Below are 9,674 nucleotides of genomic sequence, written 5' to 3' on the forward strand. Positions count from 1 at the left end.
TGACAGACAAAGGGTTCGTTTTAGGTCTTTACACATCCTCATTAAAAATTGCAGTAATTTACGTTCTATTAAGTGTTTTTAGAACATTTAAAAGTGCAAAACCTTTAAAATTAGTGCAAAAAAAATTCCCTTTCTCAAGGAAAGAAATTAGACATCATTTTTTAGAAATGGTACATCATGTGGTAGTATTCAAGTATTATGTTGGTTATATTAATAAATTAGTTCTAGGTACTTGCAGGTCAAAGGGGGCTGATGTTGAAAACAATTTCTGACCTCTTCAGATGTTACTGCTGCACCAAATAAAATGGTGTTCCTTTATGATGTTAGGGTTAACGCATCAGCTTCCATCAGATTCACTGGACACAAGATTATTGATAGACGCAGTATCGCCCCCAGAGTAGTTGCTGCACCAAATCAAGCACTTTTCTAATGTCCAGAGGTTGTGCATGTGGGTTTTAGATGTGACAATGAATAGACTGTTATGTTGCTGTGCTTCTAGTCTGGCGGTTTGCTCCATTCTGGAGGCAGAGCTTGCGGTTCCACTCGCGTGGACTGCGGAGGTCAGGGTTCGGCTGTAGGTGCCACTGTGTTGTGCGCAAACTCACTTGTTTCCTAGTTGCCTTTTCAGTCTTAGTTCAGTCCTCCCAGGAGGATTGTTGAACTGAATTTCTACTTTTGTTTGGTTTTGGATTCACAGTGCTGATTATAGTGTTGTCATTATTTGTGGACGTAGAGGGATGCTAGCAGATCTCTTAGTATCTGAACTATACGATGCACCGTGAGTTGAGATTTTGTGACAGATGCTTTCAAAATCCTTTTACACTGTTAACAGACAGTACAGCCTCTGATAAAGCCAGCTAGTTGTACAAGTCAGCCAGAAATGGAAAATGCTGCCATTTACTCACCCTTGCATGACGTTTCAAACCCGTATGACTAGGAAATTGTCCTTTTCCATATGATGAAAGTAAATGTGGAACTTGTGTGGTAAATTTCAAGTATGTGAGTAATAGATCATAGGTCATTATTCACAGAAAGTCTTGCCCTCTGCTCATGTACTGACAAATTTGAAGTCCGTGATGACAAATGGCATTTGGTTCTTGTGTGTCTTGTAACTAAGCACGACACACCAATGTGAATATGTGAATGAGATTTAGAGAGCTACGTTGGACTGCAAATATGCACTCTGTTATTTCTGAATCTGAGTGTAGATGAGCCAAACCCATGTTACATGTTGGATCATAGTTAAGTTTTTGCTAAATTTGAACTAAATGTTTAGTTAAACTGTTTTGCACAGCAGAGCGCCCCATTCAATTTCATTATATGGAAAAGGGCAGTCTGGACATTCTGCAAACTAGTGTTGAAGTCAAAAGTACCAACGTCGATACCAAGTCGGTACTGAAATTTTAAAAGTGTAATGCTTTGAGCGCTGTTGAGCGGATTCGTAAACACCTCTGATTGGCCATTGTGTTCAGGTGCTCAACAGATATGTCTGTGATTGGCTACAATGATCAACGCACAGGAGCGTTTGAAAGCACACAAAAGTGTTTGAATTTGAAAGCAGGCATCTAACAGCGGACCGGTCTGCTGCTAGATGCCTGCTTTCAAGCTCCTGTGTGTATCTGTGTATGTGCTCGGTGAAGAGTGTCAAAGATGTCTATTTACAACATGTTTTTGAAGCGTTGATCATTGTAGCCAATTACAGACATATCTGATGAGCGTGTGAACACAATGGCCAATCAGGGGTGTTTACTAATCCGCTCAACAGCACTCAAAGCGTCACAGTTTAAAAATTTCAATATCGACTTGGTAGTTTTCAGAAGTCGGTACTTTTGACAGCACTACTGCAAACATCTCATTGTGTTTGACAGCAGAAAGAAAGTCATACAGGTTCATAACGATATGAGAGGGAGAAAGTTTCTGGTAGATTCTTTATTTTGGGGTGAACTATCCCTTTACCCTCTCATTGCTCGTGTTAAATGGGCTCTATAGTTCACTAAGAGGATGTTGCTGATTTGATGTGGGTAAGTGTTCGTGTGCTGCAGATGTAGAGCTGTTGTCATAGCGAACCCCTTCTGCTTCTGAAACACTCAATACCAATGTAATCAGTCGTATGCAAATATTTGTATAACTGTGTCAGCTCAAGGCACCTTGTTTCTCCAATGTTCACACATTTGCATTACTGATTTGCACAATTAAAGGGTTAGTTCATCCAGAAATGAAATTTCTGTCATTAATTACTCACCCTCATGTTGTTCCAAACCCAGTAAGACATTCGTTCATCTTCGGAACACAAATTAAGATATTTTTGAAGAAATCCGAGGGTTTCTGAACCACACATAGGCAGCAATGTTATTGCACCTTTTGAGGTCCAGAAAGGTACTAAAGACATTGTTAAAATAGTCAGCGTGACTACAATGATTCAACGTTAATATTATGAAGCGACAAGAATACTTTTTGTGCACAAAAACAAAATAAAAATAACGACTTTATTCAACAATTTCTTCTCTCCTCTGTTATTCTCCTACAATGTTGACGTTGTATAGACAGTGCAGCACTTCCAGGTTCTACGTCAAAATGCCGACTCATTATTGGCCGGCTTTTGCGTCAGCATCACACGCATGCGTTGTGCTGCTCGCATGTACAGCGTCGGCCAGTACTAAGCAGGCGTTTGGATGTAAACACGGAGGGGCTGCACTGCGTTCACTACGTCAAGAGCGTAGGAGACTGACATAGAAGAGATGATATTGTTGAATAAAGTTATTTTTGTTTTGTTTTTGCACACAAAAAGTATTCTCGTCACTTCATAACATTAAGGTTTAACCACTGTAGTCACATGGACATTAATACCTTTCTGGACCTCAAAAGGTGCAATGACGTTGCTGCCTATGTGTGGTTCAGAAACTCTCGGATTTCTTCAAAAATATCTTAATTTGTGTTCTAAAGATGAACGAAGGTCTTATGGGTGTGGAACGACATGAGGTTGAGTAAATAATGACAGAAATTTCATTTTTGGGTGAACTAACCCTTTAAAAATATGCCAGGCTAGTATCCTAACAATTTCAACATACCTCTTTATATGGTATCTCCCATGTTTTTGAAGTGTAGATTAATTTCATTTTTTAAAGCACTAAATTTCCTAATATTGTCCAGCAAGATAAGAACATAGAGGGTTGATAGTTTCATTTTTTTTCTTCCCAAATGAAAGATATTTTTGACATGTTATTCACTCGTATAACCAATAGATGGCACACTTGTTTAGGTTTCGTTTTCATTATTTCTACATCAGTGCCTCCCTAGTGACCTTTTGAGACTGGCTCACATTTTCAGTGTAAATAAGGGACAAAGAGTACGCTGCTGCTGCTGCTTTATGATTCAGAAAGTTTTTTTTTTTTTTTTTCATTTGGTCAGGCACATTTGAATATAAAATGCAAGCAATTAACTTTTTTTTGGTCTTATGTAAGGTATATACCATTTACCCAGATTTCCACACTGCTAAGTCGCAAAAAGGAATTCAGCGTGTGTGTGTGTGTGTGTGTGTGTGTGTGTGTGTGTGTGTGTGTGTGTGTGTGTGTGCGCGCGTCTGGTAAATTGTGCTTTTGCAAACATATTGCAGCTTTAAGGCACAAACAAGAGGAAATTGTCAGTGAAATGACAGCTACTCTCTCCGTAGGAGTTTGTTCTCCTTCCAGTGTACTTGTAGTTTGCGTTTTAACGGATTCATTTATTTGACAAATGGAATGGTCATTCAGCCACCCAGAGCGTTGGACTTCAATAAGAGTGCAAACATTTTTGTATTAAGAAATAAAAAAAAAAAAATGTATAAATACGTTCAAGTTATTTTTGTAAATCAAAAGCAGTTTTACAGTGTTTTTTAAAGATACGAATGTATGCTGTAGGACCGTACCCTGAGTTGAAGTCAGCTGATTTGGTGGTGGAGTCAGTATTCTGGTGCGTACGGCGCTGTCTTAAATCAGAGAGTTTCTTGTGAACAAACTAATTTCTCCATCAGTGATCTGACAAGGTTTGATTTGAAAATATATATTTGTAGTAAGATTTTTCAAAAGACTGGGATGTTTAGTTTCTGAAACTAGGATGTTCTTTCTTACATGGCTAGTTGTCAAACAGACGGGCCTCCTGAAGTTTCCTAATTTCTATTTTGAAGCGAATTATGCTACTTAATCACATTTTGAGTACATTTTTTAATGATGGTGGTGGCATCCACCATCAGATTTCACACACTAAATTCTCTTATTTAATACAGTGGGCTTTGTTTTGTTATGAAGTAGCTTACTTACTATTTTTATATGGTATGTTTTCATGGATGTGACAGAGCTACAGTCATCAGCATTCTCGAATTTGCATGAGACTGAAACTGTTGCATGTACAGAACTGGCAGATGCAATTTATCTAATCATATTTGTGCATTACTTCTGGCTAATTGGGCAATTTGTGTTTGTTTTCAGCCGTTGTACCTTTCTCCTTGTTTGAGAGGTGACCCCAGGCTGTGTGACAGTGCAATCTAGGTGGAAAGAACATCTGATTTTTATGTTAGTTTTATTTTATTTTTCTTTTCTTTTTGCACCGTTTTAATAAAATTCTCATTGTATTTAAACAGTTGTTTGTATTGATTTTATTTTCCACCCTCACTCTCTACATTTGACTATACATTTGAGTCTTTGTAATAAAACCGAATTTTTACAGTGACACAAGCTTTCAGCTGCATATACAAGGTTCACACAGTCATGGAAGATTTTAATGGGAATTAGTAAGGGCTTAATTTGCAAAATAATAAATAAAGAAATAATGGACATTTCCGAATATACATTTTACTGCTTAGCTCTAAAAAATATAATCCAATAATTTAATGCAATCTCAGTTTTTCCAGTAATCCCAATATCCAGCATATATATATATATATATATATATATATATATATATATATATATATATATATTAAAATTAAAACTCTTATATATAAGTTTTAGTAATTTCGTTGTGTTTTTTTTTTTTATTATTAGTTTTTGTTTTTATATGTGTCTATATCGGTTTTTTTATTTTAGTTTTAGTTCACATCAAGTTAAACTAAATTAAAATTAGAAATATTGCCTTGGCAACTAGCTGGAATAAATACGTTTAAGGTTTTTTTTTTTTTTTTTTTTTTTTTTTTTTAATTAATGTTTATTTTATTTCAAGTAGCAAAAAAATTTGTTATTATGATTTTACTTTTAGTTAATAACCCTGAGGCCTGTTGCATGAAGCTAGCTGAACAAACTCTGAGTTTTAGACAAAACCATACAAATCCAACCTGGTTTAGAACCAGACAGTTGATGGTAGCCATTAAAGGGTTAGTTCACCCAAAAATGAAAATTATGTCATTAATTACTCACCCTCATGTCGTTCCACACCCGTAAGACCTTCATTCATCTTTGGAACACAAATGAACTGAACCACTGTACTCACATGAACTGTTTTAAATATGTTTTTAGTAGCTTTATGGATCTTGAGAGAGGAAATGCCATTGCTTTGAATGTAGGCCTCACTGAGCCATCGGATTTAATCAAAAATATCTTAATTTGTGTTCCGAAGATGAATGAAGGTCTTACGGGTGTGGAACGACATGAGGGTGAGTAATAAATGACATTATTTTCATTTTTGGGTGAACTAACCCTTTAACTTACATAGTAGGAAAAAAGATACTATGGAAGTCAATGACTACCATCAACTGTTTGATTACAGACATTCTTTAATATATCTTTTGTGTTCAACAGAAGAAAGAAACTTATACAGTTTTGGAACAACACGAGGGTAAACGATGACACAATTTTTATTTTATTCTATCCCTTTAAGAGATCATTATGAAAAAATATGAATTTAAATGCATTTGCAAGAATAAACTGCTGCTGCCACAAAAGTTTGAGAAGGCAGCTAAAAGAAAATATCTGAATATATCAATGTATGTGAATCAACTGAATTTAAAGGTTCACAAAGAGCTCAAAAGAAAAGCTTAATCAGTTGAAAAGTTTTATATAATAAAGCTTTTATTTATATGTATATATTTATATTAATTTAAATGCAAAGTTTAATATTAATTGTCAATTAAATGAAGACAATATATAAAAGATGGGCAATTTTGCCTCAAATTTTTTTTCCCACTATAAACTGCTTTCATTTAATAATTTAATCTAATTTAATTTGGAGCGAGAGAAACGGGGTCCAGTTTCGGTTTGCCATCTCTAACCCAGAATAAAAATTGGGCAAAGGTCAGCGTGCAATGTGCGTGGTGCGAATTTCATGATCAGAAGAGTATGCACACTGCCGGATTTTTGTAACCATGTGTATTTGTACACGCAGGTACATGCAGTGTTTAATTTTTTTTTGCAGTTATTAGTTTATCCACAAGGTGGCAACCGTGCCCTGGGGGCGTCGATTCACAAGGTAGTCAATCAAGTCAAAGAAAAACTGAACAGACGGGAACACATGCAAGCTACAGCGACAATAGAGGCCTACATAGACAAGAGATTGTGCAAAGAGGTTAGAAAGTACCCTCATTTGTACAACTCTAACATGAAAGAATAGTATAAGAATAAGAATAAGTTGTTTACATGGGTTGTAACTCATGGTGAGAGATTGTTTAAAACTGCATGCGTCTAAAGCCTGTGTATGCGTACGAGTCAAATTTCCAATATAATTATATTTTTAATTATATTTTCCAAGGCTGTGCATTCGACTGTGTCAACGCTGTGTTACACTAGCGTACGTGTAAAGCGGACTATACCCAGGGCTTTAGTTACCATATGAACACCTCTAAAACCAATCCAATTTCTTCAGCCTGAAAAAAACAGTTTGCTCAAACTAATCTCAAACTTACCTGGGTAGCAACAGGCCTCTTGTATCCAGTCAATGACTGGACACTTAACTCTTATTTAACTCTGAACTAAATTAATGAGAACAAAAACTATAGCCATAAGCAAGCATGCAACTTGCTTCCTCAAAATGCAGCTGACATCTGTCCTTCCAATACTTTCAAAATGTCTGGAAAAGTTACTGGAGGGTCATTTAAATTGAATTCCTAGAAAGCACTGTCTGCCATTTAAGACTGCTAATTGCCCACAGCATGTGATCTTTGCCTTGTGTCAGGACACAGTTAACAGGGTAAAGAATAAATAAAGTTCACTCTCCTTAATTCAGCTGTATATTTGATTACTGAAAGCTATTTGCTTTTACAATGTGAGAATGTATACCTTATATATTAGTAGTTGCTGGATTAGTGCTCAGGACATGTGTCTTATTCATGAGGTATTTTTGTGGGCTATTGCTTGTGAGTTCTTTTGCTCCAATAAATTCAAAGTGAGAGTCTGATGAATTAGTAATAGCAACATTGATATCTTTGGGATCAGTTTTCATTTGTTTTTGCTTTGCAGGTATCCATTTCAAGTGGAAGCCTTTTCCACAGTGCAGACTGCATCAGTTCATATCCGTCTGAACACTGATGCTGCACGCTCATCATAATCTAAACCCGCCTGTCTCAGTCTCTCTGCTGGTTGGAGGTTGCTGTGAAATGGTTCTTTGATTCTGCAGTAACAAGGTAATTAAGTGTCAAAAACTATGGAAATGTCAGGTGTTTGCTCATTTGTGAAGTGCAATATGTATTTGTGCAGATGGGAATTATAGTGCAGCAGTCTGAATTGTTTTTTAAACAAATATGTAAATATTGAATGGCATTTTTCTTGCATTTAGATGCATTGGTAAAGCATAGATTAAAAAAAAAAAAAAAGCTTTCACTACCTAATGTCCATTAATAGGCTTGGCAGAAGTTATTGCAAAACCTTTCCAAGAATTGGAACTGGCGTAATGTTAGCTGGTTTCACATTTAGATTTCTAAACTCCTCTAGTTTAGTATTTTTTTTACTTGTGATAACGCAATGAAACATGCTGAATTGTGCAAACATAATTTTTTGTCCATGGCTGTCATACTTTATTATGAACAAAATAACTGATTATGTTGTATGCATCTGCATAGTAAAATAAAACCTGTATTGTAGTTTGCCAAATAATTTTGTCAGATAAATACCTTAACCAAGTTTAGTGTTTTGTTTTTCTCGTTTAATCAAACTTGTAGGGTTAAAAAAAAAAGAAGAAGCAAATATCCAATTTTTGGCCACTACTGTAGACAAACGGATAGAAAGACAGATGATCGATAGATAGACAGACAGACCGACAAACGTTAGACAAACAGACAGACAGACGATAGACAGACAGACAGACAGACAGACAAACGTTAGACAGGCAGACAGACAGACGATAGACAGACAGACAGACAGACAGACAAACGTTAGACAGGCAGACAGATAGATAGACAGACAGACCGACAAACGTTAGACAAACAGACAGACAGACGATAGACAGACAGACAGACAGACAGACAAACGTTAGACAGGCAGACAGATAGATAGACAGACAGACAGACAAACGTTAGACAAACAGACAAACGATAGACAGACAGACGATAGACAGAAAGACAGACAGACAGATAGACAGACAGACAAACGACAGACAGACAGACAGAGACAGACAGACAAACAGACAAACGATAGACAGACAGACAGACAGACAGATAGACAGACAAAAAACAGACAGAGACAGATAAACAAACAAACGATAGACAGACAGACAGATAGACAGACAAACAGACAGACAGACGATAGATAGATAGATAGACAGACAGACAGACAGACAGATAGATAGATAGATAGATAGATAGATAGACAGACAGACAAACGATAGACAGACAGATGATAGATAGATAGATAGATAGATAGATAGATAGATAGATAGATATGAATGGATGGATGGATGGACGGATGATTAGATAGATGCATGGATGGATGGATATTCTCAAACTGATATATACTCAGTGTTATACACACAAATATTCTATATACCTAATAATTTAATCAAACAAATGTTCAAAATTAAAGATACTGGCTCTGCTTGGAATATCATTATGCCATACTACTGTCAATATTAATATTAATGGGAACTAATAAGGTCTTAATTTGCAATAATAATAATACAAATGGACATTTCTTAATGTTCATTTTTATGCTAGTCTACTATTTAAACATCTACTATCATTATAAAATAATAGCCATACTGAGAGAAAAAAAAGAATATATAGCTAATTTTGAATGGATGTCAATGTAAAAGATGCTTTTCCAAATGATGTATTGTGTTTATGTCTATACCAGCAGAGGCTAACAGGGCTATGCTAACCAACCAAACCTGGCTTAACCCCTTGGAATGACCTTTTATTAGACAAGGACCTATTAGCAGGAGCTGATATTAATGTATCACATTCACACTGTAAATGAAAGTTCAACACGAATGCACTGCATTGTGCAATACATTACCCATTGCATCGAGCTCTGTTGTGTACTGCACAAATATCAGAGGTCATGTGGGTATTTCACTCAGAAAATGTTCATACTATTTACAGTAGGCTGTGTGCATACTATATACAATGTGTAAATAGTAAGAGCACTACGGTAGTGTGCTACTTCGAGGATAGCCACTGATGTCCAAAATGCTGCAGTTCACTAGGTTGAGACCTGATGGAAGCAGCGCACAGAAGCGCATTGAGTATATTGCGCGGGACTGGCCCTTTAAGAGACTCG

At 36.2% G+C, this 9,674-nt stretch overlaps 1 protein-coding gene across 3 annotated transcripts in view; it reads left to right on the forward strand.

Moving 5' to 3' along the window:
* The window catches only part of otud7b (OTU deubiquitinase 7B), a 33,128-nt gene extending 28,516 nt beyond the window's left edge, over positions 1-4,612 (forward strand). For all 3 annotated transcript variants that reach the window (XM_051865502.1, XM_051865504.1, XM_051865503.1), the window contains one exon: positions 1-4,612. This exon is cut by the window's left edge and continues 2,075 nt beyond it. The gene's annotated coding sequence lies outside the window, so the exon portion shown is untranslated.
* Positions 4,613-9,674: the final 5,062 nt, after the last annotated feature.

The sequence above is a fragment of the Ctenopharyngodon idella genome, chromosome 16 (assembly GCF_019924925.1).
Source record: "Ctenopharyngodon idella isolate HZGC_01 chromosome 16, HZGC01, whole genome shotgun sequence".
NCBI classification, from domain to species: domain Eukaryota; kingdom Metazoa; phylum Chordata; class Actinopteri; order Cypriniformes; family Xenocyprididae; genus Ctenopharyngodon; species Ctenopharyngodon idella.